At 48.2% G+C, this 19,976-nt stretch overlaps 2 pseudogenes; one reads left to right on the top strand and one right to left on the bottom strand.

Moving 5' to 3' along the window:
- Positions 1 to 12,434: 12,434 nt before the first annotated feature.
- On the bottom strand, positions 12,435 to 12,640 carry LOC143777597 (U2 spliceosomal RNA; annotated as a pseudogene).
- A 6,562-nt stretch (positions 12,641 to 19,202) lies between these two features.
- Positions 19,203 to 19,333, top strand: LOC143777403 (U2 spliceosomal RNA; annotated as a pseudogene).
- Positions 19,334 to 19,976: the final 643 nt, after the last annotated feature.

Below are 19,976 nucleotides of genomic sequence, written 5' to 3'. Positions count from 1 at the left end.
TGAGTGCCATATCTGCCAGCCTCTTTCTGCCAATCAAACAGTGTAGTGTAATACAGTGGGCCTGATTTTTCCCTGCATTCTCCCACACATACAGGACATTTCTATTGCCAGTGTGTGCATCTGCGTCAGTCCTGTTAGTGCCATATCTGCCAGCCTCTTTCTGCCAATCAAACAGTGTAGTGTAATACAGTGGGCCTGATTTTTCCCTGCATTCTCCCACACATACAGAGGGACATTTCTATTGCCAGTGTGTGCATCTGCGTCAGTCCTGTGAGTGCCATATCTGCCAGCCTCTTTCTGCCAATCAAACAGTGTAGTGTAATACAGTGGGCCTGATTTTTCCCTGCATTCTCCCACACATAAAAAAGGGAGATTTAAAATCACAACAAGTTCACATACACCTTCTACCTGGTTTTACAGGACCACATAACGGTTGTTAGTTTGGTTACATTTTTCCAAGAATGAGGAAGTCTGGTGGAAGAGGTCGTGGCCGTGGGCGTTCATTGCCAGCTGGTAATGATGGTAGTGGTGGTCGTGGAGCATCAGGTGGTCGTGGGAAAAGCAATACAGCCCCTAAGTCTCAAGTTGTTGATCCAGCGTCATCGTCTGGCTACACAAGGCCTCGAAGGCTCCCTTTTCTGGGAGTAGGAAATCCGCTTTTGAAGCCGGAGCAGCAGGAACAAGTTTTGGCTTTCATTGCTGACTCTGCCTCTAGCTCTTTCGCCTCCTCCTCGGAAAGTGCCAAATGTCAGAGCAGTGCGTTGTCAGTGGATGCTCCCGGTCAGGAACAAGTCGCTTCCTTGTGTCCTTCACCCAGAACAACAGTGAAGGATGCGTCAGGCGACACAACAGGTTACTCCATGGAGCTCTTTACACATACCGTGCCTGGGTTAGAAAGGGAAATTGTTAACAGGCCATGCCCATTACAAGATGAATTGGACATGGAGTGCACAGATGCACAGCCACAGCCAGATTATTATGCTGTTCCTTTGACTCAGATCAGAACATTGCCCTCGCAGTGTACAGATCCAGAATCTGACCCCGATGAGACTATGGTGCCCTATCATGAACGCAATACCACCGGCTTACACGGTGACCCGGAGGAAGGTGCACAGGACATAGAAGAGGAGGTCATAGATGACCCAGTTGTTGACCCTGATTGGCAGCCATTGGGGGAACAGGGTGCAGGTGGCAGTAGCTCTGAAGTGGAGGAGGAGGAGCCGCAGCAGGCATCAACATCGCAACAGGTTCCATCTGGCAGGCCCGTATCTGTCCAAAAACGTGTGGCAAAACCAAAACCAGTTGTAGGACAGTGTGGCCATCCGGTTAAAGTAGCTCAGTGTGCAATGCCTGAAAAGGTATCCGATAGTAGGAAGAGTGCAGTCTGGCATTTTTTTAACCAAGATCCCAATGATCAGTGCAAAGTCATCTGTAAGAAATGCTCAAGGACCTTCAGCAGAGGTCAGAATGTTAAAAATCTAAATACAAGTTGCATGCACAGACATTTAACCACCATGCACTTGCAAGCCTGGACAAACTACCAAACGTCCCTTAAGGTTGTAGCACCCTCTCACAATGAAGCTAGTCAGCAACGCGACATCCCTTCCCTCACTGTAAGCCCACCGTTTACCACACCACCTGCAGGTAATGTGGCGGTTTCGTCGCAAGGCCAAAGCAGTCAGGGAATCACCAGGTTCGTGGTAGGAAAAACTATGCAGGGCAACAGCAAGAATACCATCACCAACCCTCTCTCAGTCACCCATGTCCACCGGCACCCCCGCTAGTTCCACCCTATGCAGCTCTCCAGTCCAGCTCACCCTACATGAGACTCTCGTTAGGAAAAGGAAGTACTCATCCTCGCATCCGCGTACACAGGGTTTGAACGCCCACATTGCTAGACTATCTCGTTAGAGATGATGCCCTACCGGTTAGTTGAAAGCAAAGCTTTCAAAGCCCGGATGGACTACGCTGTACCACGCTACGAGCTAACCAGTCGACACTTTTTTTCCAGAAAAGCCATCCCAGCCCTCCACCAGCATGTAAAAGACTGCATTGTACATGCGCTCAGTCAATCTGTGAGTAGAAAGGTGCACCTGACAACAGATGCATGGACCAGTAGGCATGGCCAGGGGCATTACGTCTCCATCACGGCACACTGGGTTAATGTGGTGGATGCAGGGTCCACAGGGGACAGTAATATTGGGACAGTTCTGCCTAGCCCACGGTCTAGGAAACAGTTGGCTGTAGGCGTTCGTCACCCCTCCTCCTCCTCGTCCTCCAGCAGAAGCGAGAGCTCGTCCACAGACCGCAGTCGCACGACCACTCCATCCGCAGCTGCCACTGTTGCACACGAGGTGTCCAATTATGGAACAGCTAGTGGCAAGCGTCAGCAGGCTGTATTGGCAATGAAGTGTTTGGGCGACAACAGACACACCGCGGAAGTTCTGTCCGAGTTCTTTCAGCAAGAAACTCAGTCATGGCTGGGCACTATACATCTTGAGGCAGGCAAGGTAGTGAGTGATAACGGAAGGAATTTTATGGCTGCCATAGCCCTTTCACAACTGAAACACATTCCTTGCCTGGCTCACACCTTAAACCTGGTGGTGCAGTGCTTCCTGAAAAGTTATCCGGGGTTACCCGACCTGCTGCTGAAAGTGCGCAGACTTTGCTCTCACATCCGCCGTTCGCCTGTACACTCCAGCCGTATGCAGAACCATCAGCGGTCTTTGAACCTTCCCCAGCATCGCCTAATCATCGACGTTGCAACAAGGTGGAACTCCACACTGCACATGCTTCATAGACTGTGCGAACAGAGGCGTGCTGTTATGTATTTGTGGGAGGATGCACATACACGGGCAGGCAGTTGGATGGCAGACATGGAGTTGCCAGCTGTGCAGTGGTCGAAGCTCCAAGACCTGTGTCAAGTCCTTCAGTGTTTTGAGGAATGCACACGGCTGGTTAGTGCAGACAACGCCGTAATAAGCATGAGCATCCCCTAATGCGTCTGCTGATGCAAAGTTTGACGCACATAAAGGAGCAGGCGTCTGCAGCCGAGGACGAGGGAAGCCTTGATGACAGTCAGCCATTGTCTGCTCAGGGAAGTCTACAGGACGAGGTGGCGGGCGAAGAGGAGGAGGACGAGTGGAATGATGGGGATGAGTATTTTTTGGATGAGGAAGCTTCTCAGGGGGCAATAGAAACTGCTGGCGGTGCAAGGCCGGGTTCAGGGTTTTTGAGGGAGACAAGTGACGTTGATTTGCCAGAAAGTGCTCCTCAACCCAGCATATGCACTGACTTGACAACTGGAACATTGGCCCACATGGCGGATTATGCCTTGCGTATCCTCAAAAGGGACCCATGCATTATAAAAATGATGACCGATGACGGTTACTGGTTGGCCTGCCTCCTTGATCCTCGCTATAAAGGCAAATTGCAAAATATCATGCCACATGAGAACCTCGAACAGATATTGGCAACCAAACAAGCTACTCTTGTAGACCGTTTGATTCAGGCATTCCCCGCACACAGCGCTGATGATGGTTCTCACAGGAGCTGCAGGGGCCAACAGGGCAGAGGTGTTAGAGGTGCACAAATCAGAAGTGGCGTAGGACAGAGGGGTTTTCTGACCAGGTTGTGGAGTGATTTCGCAATGACCGCATACACGACAAGTACAGCAGCATCCATTCAAAGTGACAGGAGACAACATTTGTCCAGTATGGTTACTATTTTTCCTCCATTACCGATGTTCTCCCTTAACCGTCATTCCCCTTTGATTACTGGGCATCCAAAATAGACACCTGGCCTGAATTGGCCGAATATGCATTGCAGGAGCTTGCTTGCCCAGCAGCTAGTGTGCTATCAGAAAGAGTATTCAGTGCTGCTGGTTCAATACTGACCGAAAAAAGGACTCGTCTGGCTACCCAAAATGTTGGTGATCTAACCTTCATTAAAATGAACCACTCATGGATTTCAAATTATTTTGCCCCACCTTTCCCGGATGACACCTAGCTTTCCTGTAAAAAGGTCTTGCTTTGGGACTGGTGTTACTGACTGTTCCAATCTCTTAATTTGCAGCTGCTGTTTGTCCAGCATACGACATGTTTACACCTCCCTAAATGGCCTAACTCCCCCCACGGGGCCGTGGTCTCGCCACTTGTCGCAAGCACCCGTCAGAGTGCCGTTTGTCTGAAGAGGTGGGTGTGCCCACTTTTGGTTGACGGCACTGGCACTAGGTCCCTCATAGTACAATGAAGTGTCTCTGGCGGTGGTGGCGCGCACCCAACGTCAGACACACCGTTGTAACATGAGGGGCCCTGGGCTTGTACCGCCGGCCAGGAGAGAGTGTCCCCCCCCAAGGTCAAACAGTGCTCTAACACTTGCAAAATTATCTGTCGCTGCTCCACCACTGTTTAGTCTATGCGCTGAAATCCTTCAATGCCTGGCACAGACAATAACAATTTGTTGACATGTATGATGCTAGGTAAAATAGTCAGGGGCCCTGTCCTACATTTACACCAGTAAATACTTTGCGCCAAATTACAATGTCTGAAAGTCAGCATAGGAGCACACCCCTGTACCTAAGTATGCCACCCCTTTTTTTTGGTGGGGGGATTTCTTTTTTGGGGGGGATACATTAACATCAATTTAGTTTTTGGGACTCGGAGTACTTACTGTGTCAGACCCTCCTTCCAATTGTCCTCCGCTGACCACACCAATGCTGCCTGTGTACCCCTGCCACCTAATGGAAGCTGCATAGAGCCTATTTTATTATTTTAGGCCTAGGAAGTCTGTCTGCGGTCCCTCCTTCCAATTGTCCTCCGCTGACCACACCAATGCTGCCTGTGTACCCCTGCCACCTAATGGAAGCTGCATAGAGCCTATTTTATTATTTTAGGCCTAGGAAGTCTGTCTGCGGTCCCTCCTTCCAATTGTCCTCCGCTGACCACACCAATGCTGCCTGTGTACCACTGTAGCCAAATTTAAGCTGCATAGAGCCTATTTTATTATTTTGGGCCTAGGAAGTCTGTCTGCGGTCCCTCCTTCCAATTGTCCTCCGCTGACCACACCAATGCTGCCTGTGTACCCCTGCCACCTAATGGAAGCTGCATAGAGCCTATTTTATTATTTTAGGCCTAGGAAGTCTGTCTGCGGTCCCTCCCACCAATTGTCCTCCGCTGACCACACCAATGCTGCCTGTGTACCCCTGCCACCTAATGGAAGCTGCATAGAGCCTATTTTATTATTTTGGGCCTAGGAAGTCTGTCTGCGGTCCCTCCTTCCAAATGTCTTCCGCTGACCACACCAATGCTGCCTGTGTACCCCTGTAGCCAAATTTAAGCTGCATAGAGCCTATTTTATTATTTTGGGCCTAGGAAGTCTGTCTGCGGTCCCTCCTTCCAATTGTCCTCCGCTGACCACACCAATGTTGCCTGTGTACCCCTGTAACAAATTTAAAAATGCATAGAGCCAACTTTTTTAGTTAACACATACTACCTTTGTCTGTCTGCGCCACTCGATCACGCTGTCCTCCACTGAAAAAGCTGAGCTTCAACCTTCAGTCTCTCATTAAGTAGTTGTTAATGTAACACTGCAGTTTCCCTCCTACTTTGGTTGGGGCCTAGTAACGGTGTCTGACGCTCCTTGGTGTTCTCCTCCTCCTTGGTGTTCTCCTCCACTGACCACACCAATGTTGCCTGTGTACCCCTTTAACAAATTTAAAAATGCATAGAGCCAACTTTTTTAGTTAACACATACTACCTTTGTCTGTCTGCGCCACTCGATCACGCTGTCCTCCACTGAAAAAGCTGAGCTTCAACCTTCAGTCTCTCATTAAGTTGTTGTTAATGTAACACTGCAGTTTCCCTCCTACTTTGGTTGGGGCCTAGTAACGGTGTCTGCCGCTCCTTGGTGTTCTCCTCCTCCTTGGTGTTCTCCTCCTTGGTGTTCTCCTCCTTGGTGTTCTCCTCCAGGTTTCCTTGTCTGAGCTTCAACCTTCAGGCTCTCATTCAGTATTTTTTAATGTAACACTGCAGTTGCCCTACTACTTTGGTTGGGGCCTAGTAACGGTGTCTGCCGTTCCTTGGTGTTCTCCTCCTCCTTGGTGTTCTCCTCCAGGTTTCCTTGTCTGAGCTTCAACCTTCAGGCTCTCATTAAGTATTTTTTAATGTAACACTGCAGTTGCCCTACTACTTTGGTTGGGGCCTAGTAACGGTGTCTGCCACTCCTTGGTGTTCTCCTCCTCCTTGGTGTTCTCCTCCAGGTTTCCTTGTCTGAGCTTCAATTTTCAGGCTCTCATTAAATATTTTTTAATGTATCACTGCAGTTGGCCTACTAGTTTGGTTGGGGCCTAGTAACGGTGTCTGCCGTTCCTTGGTGTTCTCCTCCTCCTTGGTGTTCTCCTCCAGGTTTCCTTGTCTGAGCTTCAACCTTCAGGCTCTCATTCAGTATTTTTTAATGTAACACTGCAGTTGCCCTACTACTTTGGTTGGGGCCTAGTAACGGTGTCTGCCGCTCCTTGGTGTTCTCCTCCTCCTTGGTGTTCTCCTCCAGGTTTCCTTGTCTGAGCTTCAACCTTCAGGCTCTCATTAAATATTTTTTAATGTATCACTGCAGTTGGCCTACTAGTTTGGTTGGGGCCTAGTAACGGTGTCTGCCGTTCCTTGGTGTTCTCCTCCTCCTTGGTGTTCTCCTCCAGGTTTCCTTGTCTGAGCTTCAACCTTCAGGCTCTCATTAAGTATTTTTTAATGTAACATTGCAGTTGCCCTACTACTTTGGTTGGGGCCTAGTAACGGTGTCTGCCGCTCCTTGGTGTTCTCCTGCTCCTTGGTGTTCTCCTCCAGGTTTCCTTGTCTGAGCTTCAACCTTCAGGCTCTCATTAAGTAGTTGTTTAGATAACACTGCATCAGGCCTACTAGTTTGGTTGGGGCCTTCTAACGGTGTCTGCCGCTCCTGGGTTTCCTCCTGTTTGTTTTTCTTGAGCTTCAACCTTCAGGCTCTCATTAGGTAGTTGTTAATGTAACACTGCAGTTGGCCTACTAGTTTGGTTGGGGCCTAGTAACGGTGTCTGCCGCTGCTTGGTGTTCTCCACTGAACAAAGTAGTGCCACCTGTTTCCTACTGTTACCAATTTAGAACTGCATTTAGCCTAGTTACTTATTTGGCCCTACTCACTGTGTCAGCCTCTCATTACAGTTGTCCTCCACTGAACAAAGCAATGCCGCCTGGTTAGTCCTGTTACCAATTTTGAACTGCATTTAGCCCACTTTATTATTTGGGCCTAGTTCTGTGTTTCCTCCTCATCCTGCCCATTGCCCAGCCACTGCTAGATGAGTCCGCTGGTACATTGACCCAGACCACTACATTCCCCTTGCACTCTACACAGACAAAATCTGACCCTGCTGAAAGTCAGGTTCCTCTTCCCGCATACTATACCACCTTACACGGGGACAAAGAGGAAGGTGCAGGTGAAAGTGCAGGTTCCTTCATCAGGTGGGGGGCATACTCGTTGGCGACGTCACTGGCACAGTGTGACGGGGTGTATGGCAGAGCAAGAAGGGACAACAGGCCAAGGGATGATTCAACAGATTTATTATCAAGAACGCTGGAACAACACATGCAGGTAGATCTACAGAGTCCATAATTAGTCCAACGGAACAGGTTCGGGGGCACCTCCCGATAATCCTTGTGCCAGCTAACAAACCAATAGTCCACACGAGTCCAAGGGATCCAAAAACAATCTCACGAACGACGAGATATGTCCTCAGCTCAAGTCTCGCCACGTTCGCTTCCGCAGTCACAGATGGACATGGGGTCTTGCCTCAGCTAAGAATCCCCACTCCTCCTTCCAGCATCAACTCACATCTGATCTCAAAATAAGAATGGATTGTCTGAGCTCCTGGGATCCGCCCATGAAGGGGGTAGGGGTCACACCTTCTATTCAATGGCTGAGTCCACCAGAAGATTCCAGACTAGTAGGCTCCGTAGTATGTACATTTGACTAGCCACCTGCTGTGAGGAAGAATGGCTATTCCTTCCTAGTGATGTTGACAAAGCTTAATTACATTATAGCTTAGGGCTACAAGTATTGGGGGAAGGAGACATTTTGTTACAGATTAACTCAAAGCACAAGAAAATACATATATTACAGCTAATAGAAACCAGAGAACAGTTACATACATCAAATGGCATATTATTCAAATACAGGACAGGGCAAAAGTACAGATCATGACAATCCCTTCCCCTCCCAATTTGTGTACGTACTAGGGACCTCTACAGGTCGCTGGTTAAGTACACACAGGCAGAGCGTAACTTACATGTGGCTTCATGCAGCCACGAATTGGCATCGTAGCTCTCCCACATCATTGCCAAGGAGAACATCTGCAGGCAGACCTCCCATCACCCCAACCAAACATCGCCTGACCCCAAAACCAAAGTTCAGATCCACAGTGGCTGTGGGAATAGTCCTCCAATGTCCACCAGCCAGTTCAATAACAATCCCAGGTCCTCTATGGATTGCCTCAGGCCGAACCACTCGGGGATCAGCCAGTGTGAGTAAAGCCCCCGAGTCACAAAATCCAAGAAGTCTCTGTCCATCCAGCACGACCTCCTGCAAGTGCTTACCTCGATGAGCAGACGTCATCATAGCTGCAGGTCGCACACCATAAACTCCTAGTGGTGCAACATGGGTGGGTGAGGCACTAGGCCAGTCCTCACGTAGTGGTGACACGTCTTCCTCCATGGCACTTGGCTGTACATAATTAATAATACGACTGGGTACAGGATCAATCCTCATTTGAACAGCTGGGCAGGAGGCTTGCAGATGCCCCGGCTGCCCACATCGATAGCATCTGTGCTGGGTCTCACTCCATCCAAGGCGTCCTCTTGGGTGAGGGGTAAGGGAACCTGGAGGCCGGCCCCCACCTGAAGGTGCTGTAGGGGTTTGAGGACGACTCCTCCATGGGCTGGCTGGGCATGAGGCCTGCAGATGCCCCGGATGCCCACAACCATAACACCTGCGCTCTGCTACTTCCTCTCCTCGTCGTATTCCAGAAAATGCAGTAGAAGCAACTGGAGGCACATTTACATGGGTATCAGCATGAGGTGGTGGCTTAGAGGAACAGGGAACAATGGGGACAGAAGAACTGGGGGCCACCGGGGTTGTGGGGCTGGTAGGCCTCTCTCGATCCTCTAACAGAACCCTTCACTGAGGCTTGATGGTGAGAACTAGTGTTGAGCATTCCGATACCGCAAGTATCGGGTATCGGCCAATACTTGCGGGTATCGGAATTCCGATACCGAGATCCGATACTTTTGTGGTATCGGGTATCGGTATCGAAACAACATTAATGTGTAAAATTAAGAATTAAAATAAAAAATATTGCTATACTCACCTCTCCGACGCAGCCTGGACCTCCGCGAGGGAACCGGCAGCGTTGTTTGCTTAAAATTCGCGCGTTTACTTCCTTACTTGAAGTCCCGGCTTGTGATTGGTCGCGTGCCGCCCATGTGGCCGCGACGCGACCAATCACAGCAAGCCGTGACGTAATTTTAGGTCCTTCAGGATTTTAAAATTACGTTCTGGCTTGTGATTGGTCGCGTCGCGGTCACATGGGCGACGCGACCAATCACAAGCCGTGACGTCACGGGAGGCTGGACACGCGCGCATTTTAAAATGCGCGCTTGTCCTGCCTCCCGTGACATCCCGGCTTGTGATTGGTCGCGTCGCCCATGTGGCCGCGACGCGACCAATCACAGCAAGCCATGACGTAATTTTAGGTCCTTCAGTATTTTAAAATTACGTTCTGGCTTGTGATTGGTCGCGACGCGATGCGACCAATCACAAGCCGATACGTCACGGGAGGCTGGACACGCGCGCATTTTAAAATGCGCGCTTGTCCTGCCTCCCGTGACGTCCCGGCTTGTGATTGGTCGCGTCGCCCATGTGGCCGCGACGCGACCAATCACAGCAAGCCGTGACGTAATTTTAGGTCCTTCAGTATTTTAAAATTACGTTCTGGCTTGTGATTGGTCGCGACGCGATGCGACCAATCACAAGCCGTGACGTCACGGGAGGCAGGACAAGCGCGCATTTTAAAATGGACCCGTAGAAGCTCGTAAGAGCGAAACGGCCGTCGTCTGTTTTTGTCTTCACCGCTCCCTCTTCACTCCTATGCCTTAGCCAATACCGCATTTGGTTGTACAAGTGTAATCTTTATGGATTAAAAGCAACTTTAATAACGGAAGTATCAACGGGTGAGTGCTGCCTTTTCTTTTCTACTATATCGCTGCATTTTGGGGTTACAGTCTGTCTGGAGTTTCTAGCTGCTTCCAAAGCGATCTGCCTCTCCAGCAAAGCCATCTCCTGAGCTCTGTCCTGGGCTCTGTGAATGGCCTCCCTCTCCCTCTCCTCGGCTCTGTGAATGGCCTCCCTCTCCCTCTCCTCGGCTCTGTGAATGGCCTCCCTCTCCCTCTCCTGAGCTCTCTGAATGGCCTCTCTTTTATCGTCTATGGTGGCCTCTTCTCCCAGCAATGCCAACTCCTCCTCGTACCACACAACCCACTGACTTTTTTGGGTATTTACCTCCGGCTGCAGTCTTTCCTCCATTTGCTGTGAGGATCCTTCCTCAGCGTCATCTTGCAGGCGAACTCCTTCCAAAGCCGCAATTAGCTGCTCCTTGGAGAGTCCTTTAAAACGGACTCCTACTTCACGGGCCTTTGATTGTAGGCTCCCCAAAGTCCAGTTCTTGTACTCTGTGGTGCTGGTTCCCGATGTTGCGCCGTTGTCCTCCATTCCTTCTGCTCTGATCCCACTGCTGCCACCAGTTTGTGACGGGGTGTACGGCAGAGCAAGAAGGGACAACAGGCCAAGGGATGATTCAACAGATTTATTATCAAGAACGCTGGAACAACACATGCAGGTAGATCTAGAGAGTCCACAATTAGTCCAACGGAACAGGTTTGGGGGCACCTCCCGATAATCCTTGTGCCAGCTAACAAACCAAAAGTCCACACGAGTCCAAGGGATCCAAAAACAATCTCACGAACGACGAGATATGTCCTCAGCTCAAGTCTCGCCACGTTCGCTTCCGCAGTCACAGATGGACATGGGGTCTTGCCTCAGCTAAGAATCCCCACTCCTTCTCCTTCCAGCATCAACTCACATCTGATCTCAAAATAAGAATGGATTGTCTGAGCTCCTGGGATCCGCCCATGAAGGGGGTAGGGGTCACACCTTCTATTCAATGGCTGAGTCCACCAGAAGATTCCAGACTAGTAGGCTCCGTAGTATGTACATTTGACTAGCCACCTGCTGTGAGGAAGAATGGCTATTCCTTCCTAGTGATGTTGACAAAGCTTAATTACATTATAGCTTAGGGCTACAAGTATTGGGGGAAGGAGACATTTTGTTACAGATTAACTCAAAGCACAAGAAAATACATATATTACAGCTAATAGAAACCAGAGAACAGTTACATACATCAAATGGCATATTATTCAAATACAGGACAGGGCAAAAGTACAGATCATGACACACAGGGCCCCTCATAGTACGCAAAAGTGTCGCTGCCGGTGGGAGGTGCCCCCGCCGTGCAAACACACCGCCGTACTGTGAGGGGACCTGTGCCAGTGCCAATGCGAACGAGTGGGCCCCCCCTGCTTGCTCAGGATCACAGCACTTGCAACGTTGAAATACTTACCTCTCCCTGCTCCACCGCCGTGACGTAGTCCACGTTTCCTGGGCCCACTAAAAACTTTAACCAGCCCTACCCCCCACAACTTTAGCCAAATGACCCCCAATTTCCAATGCCTAACTATTATTATAAAGTAAATTAATATTGACAAGCTTCAGTAACAAGAATGGATGGTTTTGCCATTAAAATGGGCACTGTAGGTGTTTTCCTGGCCTCCACTCACTGCCGACTATGCTTCCCCATTGACTTGCATTGGGTTTCATGTTTCGGTCGATCCCCGACTTTTCGCGATAATCGGCCGACTTCACTCTACTCGACTTTTGACAAAGTCGGGTTTCGCAAAACCCGACTCGACCCCAAAAAAGTAAAAGTCGCTCAACCCTACCGCCAAGTACTGACAGCAGGGGCCTAATTTTGTAGATGGCACAGAATATTTGCAACACTGTAAGAAAGGCCTAATACAGGCCTACATCTCAACACACCTGTTGCAGCAACCAGTAAAGACAAATTGATTGACTGATTGATTGATTGCATATTGAATGCAATACAATGCTTGACATACATAGGTGAAGGCAAGGCCAGGCAAGGCACACAAAATGTTGCAAATGGTCAAGTGAAATCAAGCAAAATGCTACATTTGGCATCTGAAATGTGCTTCGCTGACACTGAAAAGTATTCACATAAAGGGTTAAAAGACAACTTGCACTGATTTCAATTCAATCTGTTTTTGGAAACCGGATCAGAGAAGGAGTGCACTGTTCCCGGAGATACTGCAATAACGGGTCAATGCGTGGAGTGGACAGAGCAAGCTCCATTTCCAGCTCCCTGGGCTAAAAATCCATTTAATATATGGTCCCCAGATGGGGGACGTATCAGATATTAAACTGATAAGAACAGATACTACACTACATCTTGAGCGGCGACGACGGATGCAAAACGCCGAGAAGCGATAACCAGAAATGGTTTGCCACTTCTGACGCACCTAGGCCTAAAACTGACACCCATTGTGGAGACAGAGCTGTTGTGATCCGCTTTTTGGGCTCCCCTAGTGGTGGCTGGTGGTACTGGAGACTTGTGTGTTCTTTTCTGCCTCAGCTCACCTGCTTCCATCAGTTTTGGGAGTTCCCTATTTAGCCTTGCTCTCCAGTCACTTCCTTGCCGGTCATCATTGTAACCTGAGTCTTTCAGTTGCATGTTCCTGCTACCAGTCTGCTGATCAGCTAAGTGGACTCTTGTCCTTTTTGTTTTGTATTTTTTGTCCAGTTTACAGTTTGTCATTTCCTGTTACTGGAAGCTCTTGTGGACTGAAATTGCCACTCCTGTGTCATGAGTTGACACAGGAGTCTTAAAGTAATTTCAGGATGGGTTTTTGAAAGGGTTTTTCAGCTGACCGTGAAGTTCTCTTTTGTATCCTTCCTCTATCTAGTAAGTGGACCTCGCTTTGCTAAATCTACCTTCATACTGTGTATGTCTTTTCCTCTGAACTCACCGTTAATATATGTGGGGGCTACTATCATCTTTGGGGAATTTCACTAGAGGTAAGCCAGGTCTGTTCCTTCCTCTTCCAGGCGTAGTTAGTTCTCCGGCTGGCGCATGGCATCTAGGCAGCCGTAGGAATGCTTCCTGGCTACTGTTAGTTGTGTGGTAGATTTAGGTCACGGTCAGCTTGAGTTTCCATCAACCGAGGGCTAGTCTGTTATTTTGTGTTTCTGATGTTCCCATGCCATTGGGGAATCATGACAGTATGACCGGCCACTGTTAAAGTAATTGGCAGAAGAAAGGAGAGTAAAAGAAGTCTGTAGATTTTTTTTTTTTTTTTTTTTTTCCTCACATGTTTGCTACTTAGTTGGCTCAGTTGTATTTCTGCTCTATTTACAGCCTTGCCTTTCTCTCCTTCTAAATCCTTGAATGGCTCTGATCTCTCCGGTGTAAGGATGGACTCTCAGAGTTTGGCTGCAGGTTTAAATAATCTTGCTACGAAGGTTCAGAATTTACAAGATTATGTTATACGTACTCCTATTTCTGAACCTAAGATTCCTACACCAGAGGTATTTTCCGGAGATAGATCTCGGTTTCTGAATTTCAAATGTAATTGTAAATTATTCCTTTCTCTCAGACCTCACTCCTCTGGAGATCCTGTTCAGCAGGTTAAGATTGTGATTTCTTTGCTGCGAGGTGACCCTCAAAATTGGGCATTTTCATTGACACCAGGGGATCCTGCGTTGCTCAATGTGGATGCGTTTTTTCTGGCTTTAGGGTTGCTGTATGAGGAACCTAATTTGGAGATTCAAGCTGAAAAAGCTTTAATAGCCCTGTCTCAAGGGCAAGATGAAGCTGAGATATACTGCCAAAAATTTCGTAAATGGTCTGTGCTTACTCAGTGGAATGAGTGTGCCCTAGTGGCAATTTTCAGAGAAGGCCTTTCTGATGCCGTTAAGGATGTCATGGTGGGGTTTCCTACACCCACAGGTCTGAATGAGTCCATCACAATGGCGATTCAGATTGATCGGCGTTTGCGGGAGCGCAAACCCGTGCACCATTTGGCGGTATCTTCTGAAGGGACGCCAGAGAAAATGCAATGTGACAGAATTCTGTCAAGAAGCGAGCGGCAGAATTATAGGCGCAAAAATGGCTTGTGCTTCTACTGTGGTGATTCCGCGCATGTTATATCAGCATGCTCTAAACGTACTAGGAAGGTTGACAAGTCTGTTTCTATTGGCACTTTACAGTCTAAATTTCTTCTGTCTGTAACTCTGATTTGTTCATTATCAGTTATTACCGTGGATGCCTATGTGGACTCTGGCGCCGCTCTGAGTCTCATGGATTGGTCCTTTGCCAGGCGCTGTGGGTTTGATTTGGAGCCTCTGGAAGTTCCTATACCTCTGAAGGGTATTGATTCTACACCTCTGGCTTGTAATAGACCACAGTTCTGGACGCAAGTGACTATGCGTATGACTCCAGACCATCAGGAGATGATTCGCTTCCTCGTGTTGCATAATTTACATGATGTGTTAGTGCTTGGATTACCATGGTTGCAATCTCATAACCCAGTACTGGACTGGAAAACTATGTCTGTGTTAAGCTGGGGATGTCGGGGGGCTCATGGGGACATACCTTTGGTTTCTATCTCGTCATCTATTCCCTCTGAGGTTCCGGCATTTTTGTCGGATTTTGGGGATATTTTTGAAGAGCCTAAAATTGGTTCTCTCCCTCCCCACAGAGAGTGTGATTGCGCCATAGATCTGATTCCAGGCAGTAAATTTCCAAAGGGTCGTTTGTTTAACCTATCTGTGCCTGAGCATGCTGCCATGCGAGAGTATGTTAAGGAGTCCCTGGAAAAGGGACATATTCGTCCTTCTTCATCACCTTTAGGAGCTGTGTTTTTCTTTGTCTCTAAAAAGGATGGCTCGCTGAGGCCTTGTATTGATTATCGACTCCTGAATAAAATTACTGTCAAATATCAGTATCCGTTGCCGCTGCTTACTGATTTGTTTGCTCGCATAAGGGGGGCTAAGTGGTTCTCCAAGATTGATCTCCGTGGGGCGTATAATTTGGTGCGAATTAAGCAAGGGGATGAGTGGAAAGCCGCATTTAATACGCCTGAGGGCCACTTTGAGTATTTAGTAATGCCTTTCGGCCTTTCTAATGCACCTTCAGTTTTTCAGTCCTTTATGCATGATATTTTCCGTGAATATCTGGATAAATTTATGATTGTGTATTTGGACGATATTTTGATTTTTTCTGAGGACTGGGAGTCTCATGTTCAGCAGGTCAGGAGGGTTTTTCAGGTCTTGCAGGAGAATTCTCTGTGTGTAAAGGGTTCTAAGTGTGTCTTTGGGGTTCAAAAGATTTCCTTTTTGGGGTACATTTTTTCCCCTTCTTCTGTTGAGATGGACCCTGTCAAGGTTCGGGCTATTTGTGACTGGACGCAGCCTACTTCTCTAAAGGGTCTTCAGAAGTTCTTGGGCTTTGCTAATTTTTATCGTCGATTTATAACTGGTTTTTCTGGTGTTGCTAAGCCTCTTACGGATTTGACTAAGAAGGGTGCTGATGTTGCCAATTGGTCCTCTGCCGCTGTGGAGGCCTTTCGGGAACTTAAGCGCCGCTTTTCGTCTGCCCCTGTGTTGCGCCAGCCTGATGTCTCTCTCCCCTTTCAGGTTGAGGTCGATGCTTCCGAGATCGGAGCGGGGGCGGTTTTGTCGCAGAAAAGTTCCGATTGCTCAGTGATGAGACCTTGTGCGTTCTTTTCTCGAAAATTTTCTGCCGCCGAAAGAAATTATGATGTTGGTAATCGGGAGCTTTTGGCCATGAAGTGGGCATTTGAGGAGTGGCGTCATTGGCTTGAGGGTGCTAGACATCAGGTGGTGGTTTTGACTGATCACAAGAATCTGATTTATCTTGAGTCTGCCAGGCGCCTGAATCCTAGACAGGCGCGCTGGTCGTTGTTTTTCTCTCGGTTTAATTTTGTGGTCTCATATCTACCAGGTTCTAAGAATGTGAAGGCAGATGCCCTTTCTAGGAGTTTTGAGCCTGATTCCCCTGGTGATTCGGAACCTACAGGTATTCTTAAGGATGGGGTGATATTATCCGCTATTTCCCCAGATCTGCGACGTGCTTTGCAAGAGTTTCAGACGGATAGACCTGATCGCTGTCCACCTGGTAGACTGTTTGTTCCTGATGATTGGACCAGTAGAGTCATCTCGGAGGTTCATTCTTCTACGCTGGCGGGTCATCCTGGAATTTTTGGTACCAGGGATTTGGTGGCTAGATCCTTCTGGTGGCCATCTCTGTCTCGAGATGTGCGTGTTTTTGTGCAGTCTTGTGATGTGTGTGCTCGGGCCAAGCCTTGTTGTTCTAGGGCTAGCGGGTTGTTGTTGCCCTTGCCTATTCCGAAGAGGCCTTGGACGCACATCTCGATGGACTTTATTTCTGATCTTCCTGTCTCTCAGAGGATGTCTGTTATCTGGGTGGTGTGTGACCGTTTTTCTAAGATGGTTCATTTGGTGCCATTGCCGAAGTTGCCTTCCTCGTCTGAGTTGGTTCCTTTGTTTTTTCAAAATGTGGTTCGCTTGCATGGTATTCCTGAAAATATCGTTTCTGATAGGGGTACCCAGTTCGTTTCTTGATTTTGGCGGGCATTCTGTGCCAGGTTGGGCATTGATTTGTCTTTTTCGTCTGCCTTCCATCCTCAGACTAATGGCCAGACGGAGCGAACTAATCAGACTTTGGAGACGTATTTGAGGTGTCTTGTGTCTGCGGATCAGGATGATTGGGTTGCCTTTTTGCCGTTGGCGGAGTTTGCTCTTAATAATCGGGCTAGTTCGGCCACTTTGGTTTCCCCTTTCTTTTGCAATTCGGGGTTTCATCCCCGTTTTTCTTCTGGTCAGGCGGAGTCTTCGGATTGTCCTGGAGTAGATGCTGTGGTGGATCGGTTGTATCGGATTTGGGAACAAGTGGTGGACAATTTGAATTTGTCCCAGGAGAGGACTCAGCGGTTTGCTAACCGCCAGCGTCGGGTTGGTCCTCGCCTTCGTGTTGGGGACTTGGTGTGGTTGTCTTCCCGTTTTGTCCCAATGAGGGTTTCTTCTCCTAAATTTAAGCCTCGGTTCATCGGTCCCTATAGGATTTTGGAGATTATTAACCCTGTTTCCTTTCGTTTGGACCTCCCGGCATCTTTCGCTATCCATAATGTGTTCCATCGGTCGTTGTTGCGGAGATACGAGGTGCCGGTGGTTCCTTCTGCTGAGCCTTCTGCTCCTGTGCTGGTTGAGGGTGAATTGGAGTACGTTGTAGAGAAGATCTTGGACTCCCGTGTTTCCAGGCAGAGACTCCAGTATCTGGTTAAATGGAAGGGCTATGGTCAGGAAGATAATTCTTGGGTAACTGCCTCTGATGTTCATGCCTCGGATTTGGTTCGTGCCTTTCATAGGGCTCATCCAGGTCGCCCTGGCGGTTCTTGTGAGGGTTCGGTGCCCCCTCCTTAAGGGGGGGTACTGTTGTGATCCGCTTTTTGGGCTCCCCTAGTGGTGGCTGGTGGTACTGGAGACTTGTGTGTTCTTTTCTGCCTCAGCTCACCTGCTTCCATCAGTTTTGGGAGTTCCCTATTTAGCCTTGCTCTCCAGTCACTTCCTTGCCGGTCATCATTGTAACCTGAGTCTTTCAGTTGCATGTTCCTGCTACCAGTCTGCTGATCAGCTAAGTGGACTCTTGTCCTTTTTGTTTTGTATTTTTTGTCCAGTTTACAGTTTGTCATTTCCTGTTACTGGAAGCTCTTGTGGACTGAAATTGCCACTCCTGTGTCATGAGTTGACACAGGAGTCTTAAAGTAATTTCAGGATGGGTTTTTGAAAGGGTTTTTCAGCTGACCGTGAAGTCCTCTTTTGTATCCTTCCTCTATCTAGTAAGTGGACCTCGCTTTGCTGAATCTACCTTCATACTGTGTATGTCTTTTCCTCTGAACTCACCGTTAATATATGTGGGGGCTACTATCATCTTTGGGGAATTTCACTAGAGGTAAGCCAGGTCTGTTCCTTCCTCTTCCAGGCGTAGTTAGTTCTCCGGCTGGCGCATGGCATCTAGGCAGCCGTAGGAATGCTTCCTGGCTACTGTTATTTGTGTGGTAGATTTAGGTCACGGTCAGCTTGAGTTTCCATCAACCGAGGGCTAGTCTGTTATTTTGTGTTTCTGATGTTCCCATGCCATTGGGGAATCATGACACAGAGCAAAAAGAGTGCCGCAGGGAAGACATTTCCAGAAACTCTGGGATGCATTCTCAATGACAGTTCTGCTGTGTGTGTGTGTGTTCAAGCTGTGCACAACGCGTTTTGAATCTGCATTATATGTATTTGAAAAAAAAGGAAAACTGGTGTCTGTGCTGATCTCGAATCTGCTTGTCTTGTCCATCTACACCTGTGTGAGTATTCTAATGCTTTCGACCAACCAGGTGCGCTGCCTGCAGTAGGTAGAATCTTAGGCTACGTTCACATTAGCGTTGTGCAGCGCAGCGTCGGGAGCAGCCGCGGCGACGCATGCGTCATGCGCCCCTATATTTAACATGGGGGGCGCATGGACATGCGTTGTGTTGGGTTTTGTGACGCATGCGTTTTTTGGGCGCAAGCGTCAGGGCGCAGAGGACGCAGCTTGTTGCATTTTTTTGCGCTATAAAAATGAACGAATGCATCACAAAACGCTGCGTTTTGCTGCGTTTTGCATGCGTTTTTGCGTGCGTTGTGCGTTGCGTCGCCGACGCAGCACACAACAACGCAAATGTGAATGTAGCCTTAGCACGGAACATTCATGTGCAGTCACAATGGGGATGGAGGGTGTGGTCAAAGTAGGCGGAGTTATGCAGATTCAAAAGGCGTTGTGCACAGCTTGAACACACACACACAGCAGAACTGTCATTGAGAATGCATCCCAGAATTTCTGGAAATGTCTTCCCAGCGGCACTCTTTAGCTCTGTCTCCACAATGGGTGCCAGTTTTAGGCCTAGGTGCGTCAGAAGTGGCAAACCATTTCTGGTCCCCTATTTGAGGACCATATATTAAATGGATCTTTATCCCAGGGAGCTGGAAATGAAGCTTGCTCTGTCCACTCCACGCATTGACCCGTTATTGCAGTATCTCCAGGAACAGTGCACTCCTTCTCTGATCCGGTTTCTAAAAACAGATTGAATTGAAATCAGCGCAAGTTGTCTTTTAACCCTTTATGTGAATTTATTTCAGGGTCAAAGAAGCACATTTCTCATGCCAAATGTAGCATTTTGCTTGATTTCTCTTGACCAGTTGCAACATTTTGTGTGCCTTGCCTGGCCTTGCTTTCACCTATGTATGTCAAACATTGCATTGCATTCAATATGCAATCAATCAATCATTCAATCAATTTGTCTTTACTGGTTGCTGCAACAGGTGTGTTGAGATGTAGGCCTGTATTAGGCCTTTGTAACAGTGTTGCAAATATACTGACTGTGCCTTCTACAAAATTAGGCCCCTGCTGTCAGTACTTGGCGGCGTTTCAATTGAAGTATCCAATGAGTAGTTCTGCCATACATACCGCATTTGTGACCGCATGAATTCTTTTGTGAAACTTTGTCTCCCTCTTGTGGACCACCGACTTTTCAATGCGGCGCATTATATGCATTTAAAAAAATAAAAAATAAGTAAAAATGGTGCCTGTGCTGATCTTGAATCTGCTTTTCTTGTCCATCTACACCTGTGTGAGTATTCTAATGCTTTTGAGCAACCAGGTGCGCTGCCTGCAGTAGATAGAATCTTAGCACGGAACATTC

Source organism: Ranitomeya variabilis, chromosome 5, assembly GCF_051348905.1.
Source record: "Ranitomeya variabilis isolate aRanVar5 chromosome 5, aRanVar5.hap1, whole genome shotgun sequence".
NCBI classification, from domain to species: Eukaryota; Metazoa; Chordata; class Amphibia; order Anura; family Dendrobatidae; genus Ranitomeya; species Ranitomeya variabilis.
This window is presented reverse-complemented; position numbering and strand designations above follow the sequence as displayed.